This window comes from Euphorbia lathyris, chromosome 6 (assembly GCF_963576675.1).
Source record: "Euphorbia lathyris chromosome 6, ddEupLath1.1, whole genome shotgun sequence".
Taxonomy (NCBI): domain Eukaryota; kingdom Viridiplantae; phylum Streptophyta; class Magnoliopsida; order Malpighiales; family Euphorbiaceae; genus Euphorbia; species Euphorbia lathyris.
In genome coordinates, this window is record NC_088915.1 from 76,700,614 (window position 1) to 76,727,487 (window position 26,874).

The following is a 26,874-nucleotide window of genomic DNA, read 5'->3' on the forward strand; positions in this document are numbered from 1 at the left end:
TAATCAGAATCAGATGAGAACTTTATGTTAGAAATTTAGAAAACAATTCTGTCTCGAGATTTGATTACAAGACAGAAACTTTTAGCGTTTAAAGTAAGAAAAGCGTTAAACTCATTTGCATTAAACAAAGATATCCACTTAGACTTTGTAAAGATTATAAGTGTGTAATAAAAGGTAAATTCCTTCAATTAAAAGGCTTTGAACCGTAGAAATCTCTTTGGTTCGGAGTAGATTTCTACCTTAATCAAATTGATATTTATTTCCGATAAGCCGACCTAACGATCATATCGTCCGTAAATATTAATTCTTTCAAGTTTTCAACAAATTTTTCCTTTTAACTATGTGAAATTAAATACATTTTAATGAAAACACCAGAATCTTACTTCGAAGATATTATCAAAGTAACTATAGAAATGTATATTGAATTGTGTAAACTTTTTATTATAGAATTTGTGAATGATAACAAGTTAACAGAGAAAAGAAAACATGGTAAGCATTCTAACTAATTTGAGTTCCGAGTTGTCAATCCTTTCCTCAAACTTCGTTGGAGATTGTCAGACTCTAGTGTCGCCTCCGCTGCTTGATCTTCTCGTTGAATCTTCGGAATAGAGATTGTTTGTGTTCTACCGAAATGAAAACTCGTCTTCGAATCAATTCTTAATCTAAACTAAATTGCTACTGTGTTTGTAATAATCTAAGAACAATTTGTGTACATCAAGATTGCTTTTACAAAACTGAAATCTAACTCTGAATCGTTTCTAACTCAGAATTTCTACATAAATTCTGCTCTCTAATCTTAATTAATCTAACTCTTTTTTAACTCTGAAATTCTGCTCTCTAATCTTAATTAATCTAACTCTTTTTTAACTCTGAAATTCTACATAAATTGCTTTTACATAAATTCTGCTCTCTAATCTTAATTAATCTAACTCTTTTTTAACTCTGAAATCAACTCTTTATTTATAGATGTTGAAGAGTCGTGTTTAAAGGGTCATGTACGCTACGAAGAGACGTTTCTATCCACCCGAACAGACGTGCTTCTTGGAATTAAAACATGTGAATTTGCTGCTGAAAAAGCTGCTGGTCCTACCGAGATTTTAGAATCCCTGTCGTGACGTGGGGAGCAATTTTCATCTTCCGGAACAAATCGATGAAGTGCCTGAAAAAGGCGTGTCACGACCGAGATTTGGGAATCTCGACCGCGATACGGGATTCTCCTCCCGGTTCTGACTTCCTTCCCGACTCCTCGTATCGGTGCGCTGAATTTCTCATCCTTTTGGCTCGTAACTTAGGGTTTTTCCTCCATTTTTGCTCCTATTTGGATTTTACCAAATATTTAGGTATCTTGCATCAAAGAAACATATTCGGACGTAAAAGTATGCTAAATAGATATAAATAGCATGATTTCATAACAAAACTGACGTGAATATTAATGATATTTTAGGTATATTTTGGGATTAACAGCTTCCCAGAATGACCTGTCTTTAATGGTCGGTCTGTTTTTGGTGTTTTATTGGGGTTAGCCCCTCCATTGTAACAAAAAATCAAACATGTCTTTTCAAATTTTCAATGATGCATAGGTAAAATTGATCTTATTTGAAAATGTTAAAGTTAAATTTGTGTATAGTTTCATACTTTAGGATTACATCTGCACTTTTTGAAAAATTTGCCTCTGATGCAAAGACCGTCGTGGACAGCTTCCATTCTCAATGGAGAGATATATCGAATTTTGGCAATACCATCCGTGATTGTTAATTACTTCTTCTTAACCGATATGATATTACAGTGTCTTTTTATCATTTTTTTTTTGTAGAAGAGGAAAGGAAAAAACACAACAAAAAACTCAACCTGGGATCAACCTAGGAAAACTGACCCCAACCAGATCCTCAAAAATCAAGGACGAAATGAAGCCTGGGGGAGAGGAGAAGGTAGACAGGCCCAAGAAACTCGAGTGCCCTTCCAGCGCAAGACGGTCCGCGACGGGGTTCTGCTCCCTGTAAATATGAGAGAACTTAATAGACTCGAAGGAGGAACCAATCCTCTTAATGCCTTTAATAATATTCAGGCTATTCCGACAAACAGACTTGCCCTCAGAGATCATCTTAACTGCTTCTTGGTTATCAAACTCAACCAGAAGCTTCTTCACACCAAGACCCTTAGCCATCTTCAGGCCCGAAAGAATACCCCAAAGCTCGGCAGAAAAGGAAGAGCCCGATCCCAAATTCTGAGAGAAGCCAGACACCCATCTACCACCAGCATCTCTAAGAACCCCACCTGCAGCGATCCTTCCGTCCTTCAAACAAAAACCATCAGTATTAAGCTTAATCATACCTTCGCTAGGTCTACTCCAGCCTAGAAGATTGACCTCCTTCCTCTGCACCACCTTAGCTGAGGGATCTTCACCAAAGCTCTCAACCAAGGACCTGGTCTTTTTAGAAAAGAACTCGAGGATATTTGGCAAATAAACCACTCTATCTCCAAAGATCTCCTCATTCCGCCACTTCCAAATCTGATGGCACACAATCACAAAAAGGAGAACACCTTGATCCCCAGGCAGAATATTCCCCTTAATCCCCTCCACAAACCAATCATCATCAGAGTGAGATAAGAAAGAAGGTAGCACATCTCTAGGAAGGATTCTCCTCCAAACCTCAAGACTTTTCTCACAGTCTCTAAGGGCATGACATAAAGTCTCCTTAGATCCTCTGCATCTGCTGCAGGCTCCAGAATCCACCAGGTGCCTCCTTTTCCTATCCGAATTAGTCAACAACCTATTCTTGGCTCCAAGCCAAAGGAAGCTCCTAATACGGTAAGGCACTTTTAAACCCCAAATTGTCTTCCACACCCCTGGAGAAGCAGACTCCAAGTCTCGATGGAACTCCTGAAAAGCGGACTTACAAGAATAAGCCCCATTATTAGTTAGAGCCCAACATAAACTATCCTTATCCTCCAATTGATTACTTATATGGACACTTATAATAGAAGAGCGATTCCAGGCTGAGGTAAGAATTAAATTTATCCCAGATCCACTCACCCTCTGAATTCACAACATCAGCAATCTTCCAGTCCTGAAAGTCTAATGGAGGCAAGGAAGTACACACTTCCAGTAAAGGTCTCTTACCAACCCACCTATCCTTCCAGAAACTGATGGAATTGCCATTACCCACATTCCACCCAACCCCAGTACAAAACTCAGCAAACACAGCACCGATGCCCTTCCAAAGAAAGGAGCAGTTACTCACCCTCTCCTTGGGCCCCCCAAACACCTTATCTTTCCGATACTTCCCACCTAAGAGCCTGACCCACAGAGAAGAAGGAAACTGCCACATACGCCAGAGGAGTTTCATTAATAAGACTCTATTATTATCTTTTGCTTTCCTAATACCAAGACCTCCACAATCCTTAGGCAGACAAACCTCATCCCAGGGTACCAGATGGATCTTCCTACCCTCCTCAGATTCCCCCAACAGGAACCTACGGTTAATCTTATCACGATCATTAAGCACAGGATCCGGAAGTTGACAAGCCTGCATAATGTGGTTGAGAGTAGCGTAATTAACGGATTGAACTAACGTGAGGCGACCAGCGAGAGAAAGAGTCTTGGCTTTCCACGTAGCACACTTCAAATTCGCTTTATCCAAAGTATCTTTAAAAGAAACTTTAGACACTCTCTCACTGTGGAGGGGAATACCGAGATACTTCCTAAGAGAATCCATCAGAGGGATGCCCGAAAGATCGCTTAATCTTTTACAGACTCTAGGGTTCATATTCTTAGAGCACATCATCTTAGACTTCTGGATGTTAAGTTTTTGCCCAGAGGCTGAGTAGAAACAATCAAGAATATTCATAATAATGCTCAACTGCTCCTCATTACCCTCCAGAAAGATAAGGACATCGTCAGTAAAGAATAAGTGGGTCACCCGGGGACAGAAACTATTGATAGCCACTGGGTGGAAACTCCCATCATCGATAGCATCCTGAATCAAGTGGGCAAGCCTCTCCATAGTAATAACAAAAAGGAAGGGGCTCATAGGATCACCCTGACGGATTCCCCGGCCTGGGGAGAACTCCTCCGACATATCCCCATTAATCATAACTTGAAACACATGAGAAGAGATACACACCTTAATTAACCTTCTCCAGCTGTCCGGGATTCTAGCTCTCTCTAGACTCTCCATCATGAAGTTCCAGTTGATGCGATCATAGGCCTTCTCCAAATCTAACTTTAGAGCCACGATGCCTTTCTTCCCCTTCCTGATCTTCATGGTATGGACCATCTCTTGGGCGATCACCACGTTATCCATCATCTGTCTGCCGGGCACAAAACTGCCCTGATTCTGACAGATAATCTCAGGAAGAATGCTCCGGATCCTGTTCGCCACAATCTTTATAATCGTTTTATAAAGAACATTACAAAGACTGATAGGTCTCATATGCCGAAAGGACGAAGGCTTATCAATTTTAGGAATAAGAACCAAAAGGGTTCTATTCATCAGCTCAATATCCCGAGAGCCATTAAAAACACCTATGATAAAATTATAGATACCTTCCTTCACAACGTCCCAGTGCTTATGGTAAAAACCAGCTGGCAGACCATCAATCCCAGGAGCTTTAGAGGCCCCAATTCTGAAAATGGCTTGATCAATCTCCTTGAGGGATATAGGGTGAAAGGCATCCTGACTGCTCTCCTCACTTATCATAGGGAAGGTAGAAACAGAGTGAGCTTTCTCCAGAAGAACAGGCTCATCTTTAAACAACTCCTTATAGAACTCCAGAGCCAACTTCTGAATCTCCTCCTCTTCATACACCCAGTCACCATTAGAGTCCTTAATGGCATCAATTCTATTCCTCTGCCTTCTGATCATAGTAGAGAGATGAAAGTACCTGGTATTACGATCCCCATCTCTAATCCAGGACTTCCTAGACTTTTGAAACCAGAGAAGCTCCTCCTGTCTGAGAACAGCTTCCAACTCTTTCTGAAGGGTTTTGAGGAGGCCATCCAAGCTATGATCAAACCTAACCTCCAAAAGACGCTGAATACCCTCCATTCTATTTAATAATTTTTTCTTCCTTCTAATAATATGCCCAAAGACCTTTTTATTCCAAACCAGCACATTATTCCTGAACCCATCCGCAACTTGAAGGACATTCGAATGAGGCTTCCAATTCTCATGAACGAAATCCTTAAACTTAGGATGAGAATCCTAAGCCAACTGATACCGAAACGGTCTTTCCCCCCTAGGACGGTCACCTCTTAAAGCCTAAATAAGATAGGACAGTGATCCAAATGACGGAACGGAAGATTTAACACAGAACTCTCAGGGAAAGAAGTCTGAGCTAAAACATTAGCATAAACCTTGTCTAATCGAACAAAGGTACCATTACGCTTCCAAGTGAATTTATGACTAGCAGCCCCAAGATCGGAGAGCCCACATTAATCCATACTATTCTTATGGTGAAGGAAACGATTAACATAATGATTCGAACCCCCTCTCTAATCACTCATAAAGGCGATATCATTAAAGTCACCCGCCACGAACCAGGGCTCAGAAAGGCTTACACTCATAGAGTAGAGAACCTCCCAAAGCCGTTTACGATTAGCTAAGATAGGGTCAGCATACACAAGGGTAATAAAAAAGGGGGGATTACCCAAGACACTGGCTCTACAGTGAATAAACTGCTTATCCATACTAATTATATCAAAATGAACCCGATCTGGCTTCCAGAACAGCCAAATCCCACCAGCCTGGCCAGTTGCCTCCGATCTAACGCAATTCCAGCTCCTAAACTTCTTAACCACCTCATCTGCTTTAACTCCACTAATCTTAGTTTCCATTAAAGCAAAACAAGAAGGATTAAACTGTTTAATAAGATCATTAATATGGACACGGGTAGCCTTGCTAGCCGCACCCCTAACATTCCAACACAACAAATCCATAGAAAGGAGGAAAACTGACCGCAAGAACACACCTAAGCTAGGTATTTACTAGGGGCTCCTATGAGCCTTGTCAAGGTACCAGCTGGCCCTCTCTTCTCTGGTAAACTTAAAGTATTCTGGATACTTTTCTGTTTCCCCTTAAATTGCTTTTTTAGACTAGTTTTATTAACTCCCATCGACTTCCCATTCCCAGGATCACCCCCAAGAAAAGGAACACTAACCTCATTTAACTTCTTCATATTGCGGGCAGGCAAGGCCAAAGTCCCCCCTGGACAACGTCTTTGGGAACAAAGAGGGGATTGACAGAATCAACCACCTTCTCAGATGGTTCAATAGACTCCAACCCCGACATGCTCTGGACCTCCCCCTAGCTAGGATCATGGACTTCCTCTAACATTAGGGCTCCAAATCTAGAACCTGACGCGAAAGTTGTGCCGGTTCCAGGCTCCACCCTGGATTTAGGGATAGGCTTCTCCTTGATACTGGGAGGAGCAATAGGATTAGAAGATGAAGATTTCAAGTTCAAGCTAACCTCAAGAGGATGATTCAGCCCAACTGAAGGTTGTGTTCTTCGTCTAGTAACGCTTTTCGCCACCATCCATGGCCCAAAATTGCCTCCAGTTCCCTGGTTCACTCCAGATCTATCCCCACCATCCATCATAATCTCTTCAAAGACCTTCTCCCTTTTCGGGCATCCCACCTGAGAATGACCATACATGCCACAATCATAACAAATGTTATGTAACCCTTCGTACTCGATAAGAAACACCTTGTTTTGAACACAAAATTTTGACAATAAAGGTTTAGCAAGATCCACATCAACACAAACCCTAGCAAACTTGCCCCTTATAGCTCCAATAGTAGTTTTATCCACGTGGTGGACCTTTCCAACCAGGCCTCCAATCTTACTAAGGAACTTCTCACTATAGTACTCAATGGGAAGGCCCGGGAACCTAACCCAAGTCAAAATCCTGTTAACAGAACAATCGTGAGGATTGAAATTAGGAACCGAAGGCCTTAAAGCCAAAACATGGTTGGAAATGATATATGGGCCCCCCTTGATAACCGCATTATAATCCTCCACCCGGGTAAATTTGATGACATAGTAGTCATTCTCCAGGTCAGTAATACTGACTTTCCCTTTCTTTGCCCACTGAGCTTGGATCCTTTGGGCAAAGTAATTAAAGCTAATACGCTTCCCAAGTACAGTAACAATTAAAGAAACCTTCCATTTCTCTCTAAGCTCCCTTTTCTCAGCCGAAGAAAGTCTGATCACAGGACACAGAGGGTCATCTTGGATATCCTCCTCCTCATCAGAATCAAAAAACAGATCCTCAGATTCCCCTACCATCAAAACCTCCTCCATGTCAGGCTCCTCTTCTACAACTCCCATAACCGTATCTTTCCAGGAATTTTTCCCAATTACATTACCATTGACTCTAGGGCCAGGCAAAGTCGTGATCCCCTGAACCGCGACGTCCAGCCCTCTTGACACCGGCCCAGCCTTCCCAGCACCACCCGGGGATCTGGCCCCAGCGCCTGCCCCATCAACATCATCCCACTTAGCAGCGAGCCTGGCCTCTCCAGCCCTCTGCCTGGCGAATTCTTCCCCGCCCCCTGATCCCTGCTCGGTGCTGCCAGCACCGTGCTCGGCGCCACTGCTCAGCACCCGCCCATGACCTTCTGCCCTCCATCCTAACGGGGGCGCCTTGCAAATCTTGTGCGGCCAGTGGGGCAAAATCATTGCCCTGCGCAACGAGCGCACCCTTATCGGCCAGAAATGGCGCAGACGGCGCAGGTACTCCAGGAGGAGCGTCCTCACTCTCCCCACCCCCTCAAAACCCAGCTTCACCTCCGGATCTGATCGATCCCTACCACCAAACGCCTCCCAGATCCCATCGCTGGGTAAGGATCCTGCCGGATCCAGCCCCTCACCCCCTAGGCGAACCGGCCGCCCCCGCTCCCTTGAGCGCTCCCTCACCCTTTTTATCATTGACTATCAAATAGGATAGCTCATACGCTTGCTAGGAATGCGTTTTCAATGCTAATCCTTTTCTTTCCTTTTCGATTTCGTCTTTCCTGGAATCTGCTTTGTACTCGGACAATTTATCTTCTGATTAATGAGTAATGTGCAGTTCCATTTCAAAAAAAAAAACTAATTAGATACTTAACCTATATCTTAAAGCTCAATTAGGCTTTTAACTTTATAAAATCATCAATTAAATCTTCGACATATATTTAAAAAATCAATTAGGCCTCCAACCTTCTAAAATTGTCAATTAGATCTCTAACGTATGTTGAAACCGCCAATTGGATCCCGTTAACAATTGAGATAAAATTTTGTGTTGGGTATATATATATATATATATATATATATATATATATATATATATATATATATATTCGGATCAATTACGATTAATATTTTATGATATTTGCAATTTCGTTTATTAGTTCAATATTTTGTTTGATTTTGATTAGTATTTTATTTTATGATATTTTCACTTATCAATTTAGTTTTTATTTTATTTTATTTAATCAACGAAACCTAACTCAAACAAATATTATCCATAAACATATGAAAAAATAGTTTGGTATAACATATCAATAATTGTTGTCTGATTTAATGGAATTTTTATACTAAATCCTAACTAATAACAGAAATTCAAAATATCATAAAATACTGATCAAAATTGAATTGAAAATATAAAATAACTAAATCAATAATTGAAACTTAAAATATCATAAAATACTAATTATAACCGAATCGAGATTATAAAATACCAAGACAAAATTTATTTTAATTATGAGAGAGTTCCAATTGACGGTTTCAACTTATGCATCTAAATAATGATTTAGAAAACTAGGGATCTAATGAACATTAAAGGTATATGTTAAAAATTTAATTCATGATTTTAAAATATTAGATATCTAATTAATTGTTAAGGTATATATCACAAACTTAATTGAGATTTGAGCCTCTAGTTTACATTAGAATTATATGATAGGATGGCAAGAACATCATTAAAAAATGATAGCATGGAGTTTCAATTAGTATGATAAAATAAAAATTATAGAACCTTTGGTTTGTAGCTTACTTGTGAATGTAGATTGAGTTTGCGAGAAAGATTTCAGGTTCGATACTCACTAATGGGTGAGGAGGCTTAATTATGATCGTCTCAATAAAAACACATGTGGTTCAGATCCCAAAAAAAATAAAATGTAGAAAATATAAAGGAAAAAGCATAAAAGCATACCTTATGTTTTCACGCATTTGTAAAAATAGTCCCGTGTTTTAAAATTTTACAAACATAGACATGTGTCGTTTTTCTACTCTCAGAAATGGCTTAATCGTTGGATTACCGCTCTTTAGCAGGATGCCTAATCCTCCTTCTGCCTTTAGGGATTAAGGAGAAGACTTGAATAGCCGACTAATCGGTTCAGATTGATTGTTGAGCGGTACAAGGCTCGCCTCGTTGCCAATTCATCAGCGACCTGAATTGATTATTTTGATAGATTCAGTCATGTGGTTAAGCCTATCACTATTCGTCTTTGAGTATTATTAGTAAAGACAATCTTTGTTATCCATCAACCATTAAGTTAGAAGGGTATTTTTGTATTTTTACCCATTTCTTTGTCTTCTTTGAAACTTCATCCTCTTTGATATTAATTAGATTTAGGATGATATGATCGATAGCTCAGCTTATCAAACATAAAACACCAATTTGATTAAGTTAGCAATCTGTTCCGACTGTAGAAAGATCGTCTGCAGTTCGAAGCCCGTTAATTGTATTAAATGATACGTTATTATATATTCATAATCTAATCAAAGTTATAAGTTGCTTTCTTGCTTTATGCAAGCGATTTTTGAATTCTTCTTATTCTTAAACTTAAGTTCCTGTAATTGTAATTAAAACTGTTGACAGAATTGAATTCTAAGTCACAGCAATATATTCCATTCAAACCAAACAAAACGATTTTCTAATTAAACCTAAAGGAGTGAATTTAATCTGAAATAAAATAAGTTTTTACAAAATAAGTGTTCCCTGTGGGTTCGATATCTTTTATTATTACAAGCGTATACCGTGCACTTGTAGAAATCGCTCAACACTCAGCTACCTTTCATATATCTTGGAGTTCCTCTATTTAAAGGAGCACCACAGGCTCGGTTTCTGTGTCAGTTAGGTGACAAATTTCTTGCTCAATTTAGTAATTGGAAAGGAAAGACACTATCTTTTGCTAGGAGATTGACTCTTATAAAATCAGCAATAACTGATTCTCTTGTGCATTCTTTTCTTCTTTACAAATGGCCTATGGGATTACTGAAAAGACTCAATAGAAATGTGCGAAATTTTCTTTGGAGTGGTTGTACCGATACGAAGAAATTAATTACGATCCCTTGGCGGATTTGTTGCCATGGCATGAAAGATGGAGGACTGGGAGTGAAGGACTTCAAGACCTTTAATCAGGCTCTACTGGGTAAGATGTGTTGGGAACTAATCCAATGGACTAGCTTTGCTATCCATATGCTGCGTCCAAGATTTCTCTCAAAATTGGGTTTACCTAAACTCTTCATTGCTCCATCATCAATCTGGTCCTCTTGTCGAGCGACTTATGATTTGATCAGGGATAACTCGAAATTGGTGGATTGGCAGATCGTCAACTTTAAATTTTTGGTCAGACAACTGGATCAATCCGACGGTGGCCGACAGCCTTGGTATTCCTGCGTGGAACCAAGGCCAACTGTTTAACTGTGTTGATGATTTCCGGAATGGGATCGAGTAGTATAATTTAGACCAACTTTCTCTGCATATCCAGAACCGTATTCGGTCGATTGATAGGGGGTTGGATCAATCGGACCTTTGCATTTGGAAGCCTGATATAAAAGGAGAATTTTCGGTAAAGACGTTCTATTCTAATCTGATTCCTGGTATCTCTAGAGCTGATTGGCAATCATTCATCTGGGATCAACATATTCCCCCATCTAGATCAATGCTAATCTGGCGAGTAATTCATGACAGAGTGGCAACTCAATCAATTCTTCAGAAGACGAGCTTGCAACTGGCGAGTTAGTGTGTGCTTTGTTATATGGATTGAGAATATTGATCATCTTTTTGTTCATTGCACTTTTGCAGGGGCGCTTTGGCATGAAATTGGGAGGATTTTCGATCGTTCAATTTCCGCCTTTCCTTCTTTTGTCTCCTTTTTTGATAATCTTCGTGGCATGTCGTTTGGGATGCAGGTTGCTTCTTATTGGAGGTCAGCGGCCGTTACCTGTGTCTGGCTCATTTGGAAGATCAGAAATGAAGCTTTGCTCAATGATTTATTACCGTTTTCTTCAGCTGCAATTCGTTCCATTCGGCTGATAATTCGCGAGGCTCGGTCTGGTAGTTCGGGCTGCTGTCTCTTCTAGCGCGACGCGGTGACCCTGGCTCATCTTCAGGTCCCGATCAGACCCCCTCGGGCACCTAACATCATCTCGGTAAAATGGATTCCCCCACCGCCTTATTGGCCAAAGGTTAATATTGACGGATCTGCGCTAGGCTTTCCAGGGGCTGCTGGCGCCGGTGGAGTATTCCGATCGTCTAGAGGGTTTTCCAAAGGGTGTTTTGCATTCTCAATTGCTTCCTCTTATGCTTATATTGCTGAGCTGAAGGCGGTAATTTTTGCAGTTGACCTAGCTTGGGAGAAGAACTCGCACAGGCTTTGGATTGAATCAGACTCCTTGTTAGTGGTCAATAAATTAAAGTCACATTCTACCGACGTTCCCTGGTCCATCCATCAAGACTGGTTGAAATATCTACAACAGTGCTCGCAGATGTCCGTCATGATTACCCACATATACACAGAAGGTAATTGGGTTGCTGATGCTTTAGCCCGCTTCAGTGTCTCATCCTCCTCCAGCATTACGTGGTGGCATTCGACTTCGTACTTCTGCCTCTCACTGCTTTTTTATGATTTTTGTAATGTTGGTCACTTTAGATTTCGCTGATTTATTTGTTTTTTGCTTTTTTTTGTTATTTTATTTTGTTACTTTGTTTTCCCGTTTCCCTCCATGTGTTACATTATTTTATTTTATTTTTAATAATATCGGGTTTTCAGTGCGTGCTCTTGGGGTACCAACCTAGTTGGGATTCCAGGATCATTGCTACTGTATCGTCCCAGTTTCTATAAAAAAAAATATCTTCTATTTAATATTGTGGAACCGCTTTTAGAAAGTAATTCTTATGATATTTTTTATTTAAATTCGATTTCCGATACCGTTATTGGATTTTCAATAGATAAAATAAGGCTTAATACATCATTTCCCTCCTGAAGTTGTCTAAAAAGATTGATTGGTCCCTTGAACTTTCAAAGTATCTCGATAGCCCCCTCAACTTGTATAAGATGTTCAGATAACCCCCTCAACTTGCGTAAGATGTAATCAATTAATCACTCGTTTGTAAAAAAAAAAGTAAACTGTATGCGAAAGATGTATTGCACGCACCTTAAAATGTTATTATATAATTCATAGAATGACTTAAAACATATTAAAAATGAAATTCTTACTTGCTCAATTGTAAAACTTATCTTCTCTAATATTAGAACAGGTACCCCGAATTTGATTGTTTTACTTTTCTAAGGTGCCTGTAGTACACCTTTTTATATGTAACTTACTTTTTTTTTCAATCAGGTGATTAATTGATTACATTTTATGCAAGTTGAAGTGGCTATCTGAATATTTTATACAAGTTGAGGGTGTTATCAAGACACTTTGAAAATTTAGGAGACCAATCAAATTTTTTGGACAAGTACAATGGACAAATCACGTATTAAGCCATAAAATAATATGTAAACCCCATCATAAGCTATATATGTGACATTAATATTTTCTCTAACATTGAGTAATCCTCCTACTTCTAAACTTTTTTATAAAAAAATAAATATTGTGAACACCACTTGAATTATCAAATATTGAAACATAATAGAACTTGTTTAATAAAATTAACTAGAAATAATAAGTTTTCAAGTCCAAAATGTTATTTTGAAGAGTGAAATTTAATATTAGTTGTAACAACTTTCATTTAAGCAAAACTACAAAAATTTGAGGATCAATTAAAATAGTTGCACATGTATAGATTCTTTAACTATGCTTAGAAAGTAAAGAGTATACAACCCAATAATTGCTTATACTTAAAAATTTAATAGCTCATCTTTATCTTTATCTATAAATAAATATAGATCTTACATCATTCATTAACTACCACTCATCCAGCATGATCCATCTAATAAATTCAATGGATTTGTCAAAATTTCATTTTTTAATTTTTTTTTTTCATAATTGGTCTGATTTTTTGGTTTGAGACTCGTGAGACACCCTTTAAATGGATCATCTTCTAATTAAAACTTTCTGCATACGTTAGAATTTGAACTTGAGATCTAATTTAAGCGATATAGGGTCTTTAACCACTCAAATCAACCTTAATTGGTATTTAAATTTAGTTAAAATATGGAATTATTATTAATATAGCAATTCATTAAATAATAATTAGGGTTAATTTCCAATAAATGTCTTGTGGTTTCATGCTTCGTGTATGTGGTTTTTTTTTTTTACAAACGGAACACTCTGGTTTGCAAAATTTTCAATTTTTTATTGAGTTTGCCAAATTTAACCGATAACGAATTCAAAGGCAACTTTAATTCTTTAATTTTTGGGATAAGGTAATAAAATAGGCCTAAGGTTTTTGGGGAGGTACCAATTTAGGTTTAACGTTCAAAATAGCACCAATATAGGCTTAACGTTTACAATATAATATCAATTTAGGTTTAACGTTTATAATATAGCATCAATTTAAGCCCCACGTATAAAATAGCACCAATATAGGCTTAACGTTTACAAAATAATACGAATTTAAGCTTAACGTTTACAAAATGTATCCAATTTAAGCTAAACATCACAATTAAATTAAGGGATAAGGTACCAAAATAGGCCTAAGGTTTTTGGGGAAGTACCAATTTAGGCTTAACGTTCAAAATATCACCAATATAGGCTTAACGTTTACAATATAATATCAATTTAGGTTTAACGTTTACAATATAGCATCAATTTAAGCCTCACATATAAAATAGCATCAATATAGGCTTAATGTTTACAAAATAATACGAATTTAAGCTTAACGTTTACAAAATATATCCAATTTAAGCTAAACGTCATAATTAAATTAACCATATTATATTCTTTTCCTATTAACTTTATATGTTATATTTTTATTTAGTTCTATTTTCTTATTTATTATAATATAATTAATTAGTATTCTTGCTCATTAAAACTTTATATTTGTTTTTCATCAACCATTCTATGACTCCTAAATTCAATGGCTCATGTAATATATGCAAACTAAAAGTAATTGAATATTCGAAATATTGTGGATGTTCAAATACTTTTAGTTTGCATGTATTACATGATCAATGAAATTTAATAGTCATGGAATCATCGATGAAAAACAAATATAAGATCTTAATGGGCAGGAATACTAATTAATTGTATTATAATAAATAAGAATATATAACTAAATAAAAAGATAACATATAAAGTTAATAGGGAAAGAATATAATATGATTAATTTAATTATGACGTTTAGCTTAAATTGTATATATTTTATAAACGTTAAGCTTAAATTCGTATTATTTTGTAAACGTTAAGCCTATATTGATGTTATTTTGTACGTGGAACCTAAAATTGATGTTATATTATAAACGCTAAGCCTAAATTGATATTATGTTGTAAACGTTAAGCCTATATTGGTGCTATTTTGAACGTTAAGTCTAAATTATTAAGCCTATTTTGATACCTTATCCCTAAATTAAATCTTTACAATTTAACATTAATTTTTTTAATTAGTAAAACTGAAATTGAGAATTGAAGAATTAAAATGGATTAGAATTGAATTAAATTATAAGTTTTAATATGCTTATGTGTTATTGGTTTGGTTAAGCTAATCCTTAAGTATAACAGTTGTATTGTAGGTGGGTACAACAAACTTATAGCTAGTTTTGGATTCTTTATAATAAAAATTAGTTGTAAATTTGAAAATAGAATCCTATGAATAATATCTGAAAATTTATGATATTTTATTAGAAATATTTCTTGAATTTATTTTTTAACTGCTTTTATTTTTATTTTTTCAACATAAAAAAACTAAAAAAATTACTTTAAGAAAAACATAATTAAAGAGAATCCAAATATAAAGAAGAAAGAATAAAATTAAACAATCTACCGATTACATTAGTACTAGCATAAAATAGCAGCTCGTGCTCATTAATAAGCTACCAGATTCATAAAACAACTAATATATACTTGATAAATATTTGAGCTTATTATTAGTCATCAAGTCAATGATATACAATTTACTTCAACAAATTTTACTTCAACAAATTTTAACTTTTAATTTCTATTGATTATATCTTTATAACTATCCATTAACTAATAGAAACTAATAGAAACGATAATAAATTTGCACTTTATCTGACATTAGTTTGAAAATATAAGTCGATACCTATGATTCTAAGCTAGCTCTAACCCAATGTACTACAATTTAGCTAGAACATCTATGCAAATTACATTATTAAAAGAAAATATATATTTGGTGCAGTTGTTGTTAGGGCGGGCGCGAATCTTAAAGATATTATATTAGATTGAATATTCGAGAAAATAGTCCAAAATTGAATTAAATTGTTGGCCTTTTATGACCGAACCGGTCGAATTTGATCAAAAATAGTCAAAATTTTATTCCAATTCCATATTTTTTTTCTCATTTATTCAGTCGGATTTATATCTAGAATCCATACTCAACTCTTTTCTTCTATATTTTGAGAGAGAGACCGGGTTTGAACTAGAGAAAAAGGATTTGCAGTCCACCGTGTTCTATTTCTCAATCTCTCTAACTTGCTCCCACAGAACCAAGAGGTCAAAAACATTGAGAGAGAAAAATCGGTCATTCACAACCACTAATTAAGGATTTCTCGAAAAGTTAAGGATTGGTAATCTTTCTTATGAATCGAAAGGATTCAATCTATATCCAACCCTAGGGATGTAAACGTGGCGGGCGGGGATTGGAGTTCCCATCCCCGTTTCCCGACTAAATGGGGAATCCCCATACCCGCCCCGCGAAATAAACAGGGACAAAATTCATCCATGTTCCCGCCCCGCGAGGAATCCCCGATCCCGCGGGTATCCCCGTTTACCCATTTAAAGTTTAAAAGAATATATGAAAAAAGAAATAAATGAAAAGAATAGAGGAAAAAAGAAAGAAAATAAGAGAGTATGATGAACAAATAGATATAGAGTGAAATAGAGGTAAAGCATTTGGATCAGATAAATCATAGGTTCAAGTTTTTCTATTCGTATTTTTTATTTTCTATGATTAATAATATGCTATCGGGGATTAAACGGGTAATCCGTCGGGAATCCCCGTGGGACACAATACGGAGTGGGTTCGGGAACACCGCGGGGCGGGGATACCCTTTCCCATCCCCGCCCCATCTCCGCTAACGGGGCACATATTAGTCCCTAATTTCCGCCCCATTTACATCCCTACCCAACCCTAGTTATTGTTAGATGTTTACTATTTTCTGTTGTTGATATGTAAAAGATTTTAGTTAATTTTTTCTATTACAAGAATAGATAAAACTAAATTGCCACTAAATTTTTTAAGAGTATCTCCAATGATTCATACTAGACCTGTTCACAGATTTGGGTATCAGTCTGATCCGACTAGGCCCGTGTCCCCTGGACCGGGTATGGACATGGAAATTTGTCTCTAGGCCCAGCCTGACCCATATCAGCTAAAGCCTACCTCTTTTTTGGGCGGGCTTGGAATTTATAAAAATAGCTCGGTCTGGTGTCCGGTCCGCCTATTGATATTAATTAATAAAATTTATATACTTATATATTACTATTTATTTTTAAGTATAAATTTAATTTTTTATTATTAAAAACTATACATATATATTTAGGTGGACTTATATAAGCTGAGCTTGAGATTTGATTTTTGAGTCCGAATCCAGTCCAGTCTGAGCCCGCCTAAATTAACAGTGGGGCTGGGCTAGGCTTGGACTGAACATTTTTACACAAAAGCCCGTTGGATCCGGTCAAGCCTAGCCCATGAACAGGTCTAATTCACACCCACAACCACTCAATATACATGACACATCATCATTGTAAGACTTTTTTTAATAAGTTTCATTTTATTAAACTATTAACTCCATTTTTTTAAACTCTATAATCACGGAATCCACTAATCACAAGAGATCCATCAATTAATTAAACTCTATTATATTATTTTAAAAATTCAAAATATATTATAAAAATAGTCAAACGGCTTAATAAACTACTCAATATTTATTGAGTGATTGATAAGTGTTCAATACTCACTCCAATAGAATAATGTTTAATGGCGGAGTATAATGAGAAATTCATTAGAACATCTCTAACGTAAATAACCTCAAAAGTTGTTAAAACTTGACACATCATCCTAAAATATATTATTTTATTTCCTCTCTCATTCACGTCACTTTTGGAAAAAAAAATTAGAAAATACTCGAATGCTAAACAATTCCAAAAGTTGCCACTATGGACTCAAAAATCATTATTTTATGTATAATTTATTTTAATCATAAATGGCCTAAACCATACACAGCCCCTGAACTTGTCACTTTTAGTCATTTTGCTCCCTCAACTTACGGGACGACTCATTTACCCCTTCAACTATTTAAAAGTGGTATTAGCAACCCCATGTTTTCATTATAACGAAAACAATTATGACATATCTCATTGCAAGGACTAATGTCATAATAAAAAGGGTTGTGCACTACTAAAATAAGCTGCAAATAAGGTTAGTATAGACAGTACACAACTTCTCTTATAAAAATTGTATACAGGGTTGTGCACTACTAAAACAAGCTGCAAATGAGGTTATATATATGCAGGCTGGTTCTAATACTTCCATGAACACTTGTACTAATATTGAAATTTCATTTTGTTTCCGTTATAACGAAATTAGGGGGTTACTAGTACCACTTTTAAATAGTTGAGGGGGCAAATAGGTCGTCCCGTAAGTTCAGGGGGCAAAATGATCAAAATTGACAAGTTTAGAGGGTTGCGTATAGTTTAGGCCATCATAAATATTGTCATAAAAATGCACCAATACAACGAAATCATTTTTTATATTAAAAAATGATAAAATAGGGGTGCCAAAAAAAATGGGAACATTGTCATAGAAAACTAAACAACCTGGATTACTCCTACGGAATTCACTCTTCCAAGCACCGCCACCTTATCAAGCATCCTCATAGAATCCCTCATTGAAGATGCTTTTAGTGTCCGTTTGTTTCCATTTTTTGAAATGACTTTTTGTCTTTTAATACTAAACAGAAATATAAAATGTTTGGGAAAATTCTAAAACATCTGCTTTTTTTTTTTTTTTGCAGAAAAAACAACTAATATCTACTATCTATCAACAACAACAAAACAAACGTGAACAACTGAAATAAACGGACTCATACTCCATTAGAGATGCTCTAAACCACGTCCTTTTATTAATTCATCTATCATCTTTGGCAATAAAAGTTAATCATTAATTGAACTACCAATATTCAATAACATCATAATACATTTTACATTAATCATTAATTAAACCAAGCATGTTATGTTGTGAGACTTATAAAACACGTTACACATAATAACTTTCTCTAATAAGTTTTTTTTTTTTTTGGGAAGAATCTAATAAAATAAATTAGAAATTATATTTAGGTTTGGAATCCAAAGTGTTACTTTGATATAATATTAGCATGACACCTTAATTTAAGCAAAACTACAAAAAGAATAGAATTATTGCACATGTAGATAAATTATTGAGTTGTGCTTAAAATATAAGTCATTAGTTGTTCATACTTATAAAAGTTGAATACCTCATCATCTTTATCTTCATTATAGTCGATGCATATAAACAATGCTTAATATCTCCTCAGCCCCCTGAATTTTTCCATTTTTATCATTTAGCCCATTGCATTTAGTGGCTAATCTTTTTAGCCCCTTAAATTCAACAATGATAACACATTCAGTTAGGGGCGGAAAAGGGGCTCGGACCCTTCCGGCCGCCGAAACCATCTTGACCAAGGGTGATTCTAGCCCCATGTCTCCACAAAATTTGAGACTGTGGAAATGCAAAATTAGTAAATTGATTAATCTTTGATTAGGTATTTGATAAATTTGAGATTTGGCCTACAACTTTGATTGGGTATTGATAAACTGGTAATTTCATAAATTGTGGATTTTATAAATTGAAGATTTTTACTTGATTAATACAAAATTAACTCATTAAGGTTGTATTTAATAAAGGTTTAGAGTGGATAATTAATTCATTGAGTTTGTACTAATAAAGGTTGATTTGAATAGTAGGGTTTCAAGTCGCTTAAGCTAGATCTCGAGTTCGAGTCCTAGCTGTAGAAAGCTTTAATTGGGAGATGATCCACCTAAAGGGTGTCCGACGATCCTCGAACCGAGAAATCGGATAAACTATAAAAAAAAACTCATTGAGTTTGTATTTAATTGTAAAATTCAACTAAATTAACATCTGATATGCGATAAATTTCCCAAAGTTTGTTAAAAACGACTGAATCTTACTTTTGCCGTCGAAATCTAGTTTAATTTTGAGAAATTGTACATTGATTTTGGACCACTCAGATGATAACATGTATATATTCAGAAAAAAAAAAGTTCGATTTAGCAAAACAAGTTTTTTTTACGCATGCAAGTGTAAAATCGGCCCCCTCAACGGACTAGTTATATATTCGCCACTGCATTCAACCTCTTTTTCCTACATGGCACATGTTGGTATTACCAAAATTAGGAGTGCTTATATTAAGCATCCGGTCTTCCATGTCACTTGGAGAACCCCAATTCATATTTGGACACGTGTATTATGACCCCACTTAATAATTAAAATAGTGGAACCTCTTATAAATTGTATGGGTACATATATTACACATATCAAATTATATACAAAAGGTTTTCCATTTGAGATGGAAAATCGGATATTTCTATTAATTTTCCCATCAGGAAGCACGTATGTGCCATGTCGCCTCCATATAGGTAAAAATGGGCTAAATGTATTACAATTGTTGAGTTTAGGGGTCGAAAAGTTGGCTACTAAATAGTGGGAGTTACATGACAAAAATAGACAAATTAAGAGGGTGATGAGATATTAACCTATAAACAAATAATTCATTATTCAACTATCACACATCAAAGATGATTCATGCAATAAATTCATTGAATATGTCAAAATTTTATTAATTAATTTAAGTATGTGGATGTAATACTAGTATAAACTCCAAACATTTAATTTTAAAAATAATATTTGGGATCAATAAGAAGAACCTAACATTTTCTTTTTTAGTTTAATAATGAAATAAGATCGGCTTCCGATCCGATGCAATCAGTACAAAATCCAAACATTTTAATATTTTAGTAGAGAGAGGATTAGTTAGATAGATGCATTGTTCTTTATTAATTTTACCAACATAAATCAAGTTTAATTAATGCTTAAGATTTCATGATTATCTCAAGAACATGTTATTAAATTAAATACTATAATAACTTTTTACGTAATGGGGTACATCATGTTAGATTAAAACAATATTTGACTCTCAATTATTAAAAATTTGTGAAATGTGGATGATACGTTAATAGTTTTGTTTGATGTCTCTTAATCTGCGACGTAGGATCAATAGACAGCTTTAAGTACATCTGAGATAAAATCAGTAAATTGTTAAAAAGCGGTCAGTGAACAATGTCTTTTTTTCTGATGCTTAAGTCAATGATGTTACTGAAAGTAAGTGGATGACTAGAAAGCAGTGTGAAGCAAGAGTGATCATGTACTTTTTGCTTTTTTGAGATGACTATTTACAGAGATTAGTGAAGGGTACCCTACAGCTGCGTAGGTTTTCACATGACAATACTTGATTGGTCAATGTATCTATATACTTAAGTTACAGCATATTTTGGAGATTATGAGCGAATGTTTCACGTCCGCTCTTGTGATTGAGACATATGTTCTTGGCGGTTATGCTTTTTGCATAAGGTTTCTTATTGGTCTACATGTCCATATACTTTTAGCTTCCTTTATTTGATTTGATGCTCTTGTTAAAATCTTAATCTACCTAACGGAAAACCAATCCATAAAAAAAATTAACAAGATTGTTAAAAATTAAATAAAATTGCGAACTTAACATCAATATTAGTTGAGATTTCAACAATTTTGATAAATCACAAGATAAAATATTACCAAATCGTAGATCAGTGAGCAAAGATCAACATTTTGGATAGATTATGAAGCTAATATTTACCAAATAATAGGTTATGTTGTAAAAACCAAAATTGTCGATATGTCACGAGGATAATAGTGCATTAAGGTAAATAAGTGGATTAAATGCATCATTGGTTACTGAAGGTACATGGTGGTTTTAGGGTCCGTTTGTTTTACCTGTTGTTTGTTGTTTTCTGTTACGGTTTGCTGTTTGAAAAGATTGCTTTTTTTAAAAGTAGAGATCCATTGCTTTTATAAAAAAACTATTTTTCAGCTACAAAAGGCAAACAAAAGGTATTTAACCAAACACCCAAAGCTTTTATTTTTAAAGTGAAAAGACAAACAGAAGGTCCAAAAGGAGCAACCAAACACCCCCTTAAAATGGCCACTCAACTTCAATTTGTCTCAATAAAATTACTCAATTTTGAGTTTTGTCTCAATTAGGCCACTCCGATGATTTCAGTGGTTAAAAGACATCGAAATAATAACATGACTGATATGATAACATTGAGTCAACTCAGATTTCTGACCGAAACGAAACGTGATAACCACCCACGTATCAGTTATTTTTATGAAAAAACTAAATTTTATCTTTTTATAAAAATAACCGACACGTAATAGTCAGGTGGTGCACATGTGGATGTCATGTGTCGTTTCGGTCAAAGATCTGAGTTGACTCATGCTGATGTGTCAGCTATATCATCCTTTCGATGATTTTTAATCACTGAAATTGTCAAAATGACCTAATTGAAACAAAACTTAAAGTTAATTAATTTTATTGAGACAATTTAAAATTAAATGACTATTTTGAAATAACAACAATTTAAAATTAAATAACTATTTTGAAATAACTATACGAATTCATTCAGTAACCAATAATACATTTACAATGGACACATAAAACTTGTACCTTTTTATTACTTAGCACCAAGTACTTATATTTCAACCTATCGCCTACTTAAACTTTTAACTTTTGGTCATTTCACACACACTTGTCAATTTTGAGCCTCCAAACCAAAACCGTTATTTACTGATTTATCAACTTTGAAATGTGTTAAATGAGTAAAATATGTCGCTTTGTCTAAAATTGATAAGTTTAATGTAAATCGTGAAAATTCAGCAATTATAGTTAATATATAATTAATTCTAAAAAATTAGGACCACAATTAAAATTATCCATCATATCTTATCAAGTTAATTAATGTAAATGTTAAATGTGCCAGCTCATAATAATCTGTATATACTATTTATGAGATTTTTCGATAAAGAAAAGTATTTACGAGATTTTAAATAATTTGTTCTTGGCTAAAAGTTTTATGAAGTCTTTAAACAGGTTAAATCAATTATTAATCACTAATTTATATAGTTGTTTTAAAATGGTCACTTGATTATAAGTTGTCTTAATAAAAAATTTCTATTTTGAATTTTATCTCAATTAGACAATTCTAACGATTTCGGTGATTAAAAAGTATCAGAATGATGACATATGTTACACGTCAGTATGAGTCAACTTAAATCTCCGACTAACACGATACATGACATCCACGTACATATATGCCACCTGACTATCACGTGTCGGTTATTTTTATGAAAAAAACAAAATTTAGTTTTTTTCATAAAAATAACCGATATGTGGCTGTCACGTTTCGTTTCGGTTAGAGATCTGAATTGACTCATGTTGACGTGCCACTCATGTCATTATTTCGATGTCTTTTAACCACGGAAATCGATGGAGTGATCTAATTGAGAGAAAACTCAAAGTTGAGTGATCTTATCGAGACAAATTGAAGTTGAGTAACCATTTTAAGGAGGTGTTTGGTTGCTCATTTTCACTTCAAAATAAAAGAGTTTTAGGTGTTTGGTTATGGATATCCTGTTTGTCTTTTACAACTAAAAAGTACTAGCATTTTACAAAAGCAGAAAATCAATACTTTTTGGGAAAACAGCTTTTTTCAACAGCAAACCGTAAATAAAATAATTGGGTTCTAAGACAACCATGTAAGTTTAGTGATCAATGATGCATTTAACCCATTCTTGAACGGATCAAAATTTGTGATTAATCTACAATCCAATTTCAGACATTATACTTTGATGAATTACAATCGCATATATTAAGGGGGTGTTTGGTAGCTACTTTTCATGCTCCTATTTGCCTTCTCACTTCAAAATGGAGAGTTTTAGGTGTTTGGTTATTGACCTCCTATTTGCCTTTTACATCTGAAAACAAGCTTTTACTAACAGCAAATAGCAAATCGTAATAGCAAACATCAACAGCAAACCGTAAGTAAAACAGAGGGACCCTAAATCTATAATTATATAATAAAAAAATAAGATATAAATGTATTCTTATTGTTTTTTTTTTTTTTTTGAAGTAAATTCTTATTGTTTTTTTAAAAGTGCATATTTACTTTTTTTTTTTTTTTACCTAGATAACTTATAAAAAAAATTTAAACAAATTGGTTTGTTGCTATTTAATTCAGTCTTTAATTCTCGTATCAGATATTTTAAATATTAATTATATCTAAAATATTTATTATGTTATTAATATAGTTATAAATAATCTGTCAAAATATATAAAACTGTTTTAATTTATCGATAAAATTTATTTTGAAAATATGATTGACAATCAAATAACGATCAAACTAGTATGTTCAAATTTTTTATTAGATAATGATAAATCCGATCTTACTAATGGTAAATTTTATTATTGGCTACATTAAGGATAAATTTCCGTAAATAAAAATTAAAAGTGTTAACATATATATACTTTTGTCACGAGTCTTGCATCTCCAAGTGTATTGTTCACAACTAACAATCTTTGTTAAATCTAAAAAAAAAAAAACTATATTGGTTAAATAAAAATTTAATACATGCTCGTTTAGTTCATCTGTTTTTATTTGTTGTTTATTATTATTAGCGGTTTGTTATTTGCGGTTGCTAGTAGATAGTAGATATTAATTAATCTTTATATTAAAAATAGTTGTTTCGAAATTTTACCAAATATTTTTTTTATCTTCTATTTAATCCGAAAAATGGAACCAAACACACAGTTAATTGTTTTTTGTTTGGAGCTCAATTGATTAAAATAGAAGTTTAATTAAAAGCATATAGTCAACCAATAGATAAAAGTATTGAGGTGATCATAATGTTTATCTCCATGACAAGTAATATTAGAGCAAAATGTGTCATGTTCTCTTAAATTTTTACTGTTTTATGCATAAATTCAAAATCCATTATTTTATTATATTCAATTTTTTCTTTTTTTTTATAAAAGGGAAAATTAACTATTACTCAAAAAGAGATTTTTGGACCTCGCATCCATTAACCAACTAGAGATGGAAAAAGTAACAAAAGTATTAACAAAAGATATGGTAAGATTGTCGAGCAATAACATTAGTAGACTCATTAGCTAACCTAAGAATAAAAGACATGAAATTATCTAGTCTAGTACAGACAAAATCCCAACACTCACTAATACTCCTCTAAAATCAGAAAGATCTGCATTCTACCTATGCAAAGCATCAACAACAATTTTAGCATCTATTTCCCAACAACATTGTAGAGGCCAAGAGAAAGAATCCAAACCAGCGTCGTCCTGAGAGCTACAACTTCCAAAACCTTAGGTTCAAACAAGTGCAAGTACACATCACTACCACAAACAAAAAATGAACCATCCTCCCTACAAATGATAGCACCCACACCACAATAATACTCACCCGAAAACAACGTTGCATCAATGTCATATTTACGCCACCCAGTCCTTGGCTTTGCTCAATGAACAACCCCCTTATTTTCTACCCTAACCTCCTTACCAATATAGAAAGATTCTAAATATGTCTTACGATTGAGCTCATTCCAATCCATAAAGAAGCGGTCAGACGTTGTTACTATATGTGAAGCTGGCAGCAGTTTGTTATTCCAAACCAAGTTATTTTGTTGGCTCCAGATGGACCAGATAATAGAAGCCGCTAATCTCAGCACCTTATCAGAATGAGCAGTGAAGACATGAAGAAAACAATCCACGAATGAATCAAACTCAAACCTATGCCAATCAATATCATATGAAGACCAACAACTAGAGGGTTGACCCTAGACATGAGGATTGCTAGACAACCGATCCTTAACAAGCTCATGATTTCTTTATGACCAAAACTTCCATACAAGAAAAAAAGAAGATAAAAGATAAGAACACTTATTGATTAAAAGGAATTGTTATATAAGAGTGCAGAGGAAAAAAAGAATGCAAATTCGTCCCATTTTTATAGATTTTTGAACATAAGAAACCCTAAAACCCTTTCACTTACGTTCATTTTGAAATGGCAACTTGTGTGGCTACTTCATAGTGGAATAACCATCTTGAAGGCGCTTGCAAGGGATCACGTGCTCTGTCAGCTAAAATGACACTCCAACACGCTTTCTTCATTTCTCAATTATCCAAATTGAGGAATTAAACATCGTGCACGAGAAGGTACACTCATTTTTTATAAATGTTGCAACGCCCTTAGCTTCATCCACCATCAATTCTACTTCGGTCTTTGTCGAACCACAAAGTTAAACAGGAATTTGATTCTTCGAATCACCAACCTAATACACATTAATCCCTAACGGGGTGTTTGTTATGAGGGATATATGAGGTGGGATAGGGATAAAAAACACGAGATAAGTTATCCCACGTTTGTTTGTGAGATAGAAGAGTGAGACAGATGAGGGATAAGTCTTCTATCCCTCAAATCCTATACCCAGGAGGAGGGTGGTATAAGGAGGTGAGATAAGCTCCTGCGATTTTAATATGATGGAAAATTCCATCTTATCTCTCAAATTAATATTATGTAGTTTAAAATAGTAAAATGTATTATTTTATCCCTATCCCTATCCCACGTACCAAACATTGAATAACAATTCTCGAATTATATTTTTATCCTTATCCCAACTATTTATCGTTGTCCATATCTCAACCTTTATCCTTATCTCTATCCCAATAGAATACCAAACGCCCCGTAAAAAGCCTAAGATGACCGAATGGAGGACATTTGGTAATAAATGAATAATCACGCTAAACATGTGGACCAATGAACCTATTTGAGCTAGATCATAACCGCTATTAACATGTGGACCAACGTTGAATCTACAAGACACCAATTTCCATGTTCACCCCTCTAAGTACATGATCATATTTTCACCTGCAAAATCTCATCAGACCCATTAAAGAATATTTTACTTATCATTCCTACACGTGTACTAAGTCACTATTAGAATGCACATACTATAAAACTGTCAAAACTACTCTTGACACACTATAAATAGAAATAACTAATTGCACAATCAGAGATGAATGTAATATATTCAACATCGAAAATGAAATTTTAGTAATACTAAAGTCGAGATTCCATCGTATAATTACATCAATTGTAGGTTGAAGATGCTCTTATATTTCGTCCCCATTGAAAAATATTCCTTTGGAAAGTTGTTTTTCCATTTTTGAATAAGCAATCTAAAATATAATTACACCTTTGACATAAATGGCATAACGTAGATGTAGATTATAAGCAATTAAAATTTGTTATTTAAAGAATCACTTATTATCAAAGT